The sequence below is a fragment of the Stegastes partitus genome, unplaced genomic scaffold (genome assembly GCF_000690725.1).
Source record: "Stegastes partitus isolate 25-593 unplaced genomic scaffold, Stegastes_partitus-1.0.2 Scaffold153, whole genome shotgun sequence".
NCBI lineage: Eukaryota > Metazoa > Chordata > Actinopteri > Pomacentridae > Stegastes > Stegastes partitus.
Genome location: NW_007577884.1, coordinates 675,133 through 676,709, shown reverse-complemented (window position 1 = coordinate 676,709; position 1,577 = coordinate 675,133).

Sequence of the window (1,577 nt, the reverse complement as noted above, 5' to 3'; positions counted from 1 at the left end):
GGGGCTTCTGAAATGCTTACAGCCAGCCATGCCATTTAGATCAAGAGTCCAGTGCCAGCCGCGATGTGAAATCTACCACGTAAAGGCCGGCGGAAACGACTGCCATCAAGTGGCACATAGTTGATGGTAGGCACCTGGTATATGAGGGCAAAGCCACCAGCCACCATGTGACTCTGCTGCAAATAATTAAAACGCCACACGAATAGCTTGGACCATTATCTTTTTATCAGCTGCTGCCATTGTAGTGTGATGAACAGCAGTGATGGATATTAGCCTGGGTTGGGTTATGAACAGAGCCTGAGCCTGAGCACAGCAGGATGAGCCGCAGAACATGAAGTCTGCAGCTTAGACTCACTCAGAGAATACCACCACCGACAGTAGCTTCAGCCTGGCAGCACTACAGTGAGTGTACTCCATAGGACAATCTGAAATGTGTAAATACACAGTTTCTCCAATACAGTATTGAACATGCATGTACTAGAAAAAAACATAAATATGCTCAACCGCCACAAGAACCAAATTCAAAATTAACAGCACCTAGAAGGCATCTGAGCGCAGCTACCTTTCATTAGTGATGAGAGCCACTGTGGTAAAGCAGCACTACGGTTATTTCCCATCTGTTTAGCTTATTAAAGAGTCCATATCACTCTTTTCGGTCTTTACCTTTCCTTCAGAGTTTCATGTAGCTGTGTTTTTTGCAAAAGAAGTGCAAGTCATCCCCAAACAGAGCTATGTTTCTACAGATAACAGTACACCAGACCCCCTGAAACACCCTGTCTGGATCCCAGGCTTTCCTTCTATGTCACAGTGTACCACATCTCCATAATGCCTGTCCAGCAGCTCGGTGGGTAAACCCTCAAACTGAGGATGAGCCCATCCGACAATGTTTCCCTTCGTACAGATTTGAATTACGGTACTGAAGTGGCTGCCCTTTCTGGGGCGAGTTGACCAATCGGAGCAGACTGGGGTTTGAGGAGAGTCTGGCTGAGCAGAGGTGCAACAGGGAGGCACAGGATGAGAAGAATAATGTGTTTCTGAAGATGAAGGCATGAAAGCACATTCTAGTAAACCACAAAAATGAAACTCTAAACCTGTAAATGTGATTCTTCAGCTGAACATTTAAAATCTGCAGAGACATTGAGAGTGTAATCTCAGTGACATGACATCACATCCTGAGTCTGCGGTAGAGTCACACATGTAAGCCCAGCGCCCCCTAATGACAGCTCACTGTAACATGTGCTGTGATGTGGCACAAGTACGATGCAGCGGTTTGTGTTCAGGTTGGACACTGTTCCTCTCTGCAAAGAACTAACAGGCATGTTAAAATATGTACCAGTGATCTGAGCCACTTAGTCACACGGCTGGAGGAGGCGCTTCCCACATCTCTGCTATGAAGGCTGTCAGTAACGACGCCACATTGACCAATAATCAGACTCCATCGTTACATGAGAATAAAGCCGACAAACATTGTTGGAATTAAGGTCACTTGTTCATTAAGGGTAAGTGAGTTTACAGTGTGTGTGTGTGTGTGTGTGTGTGTGTGTGTGTGTGTGTGTGTGTGTGCCAGGATGGCCTCC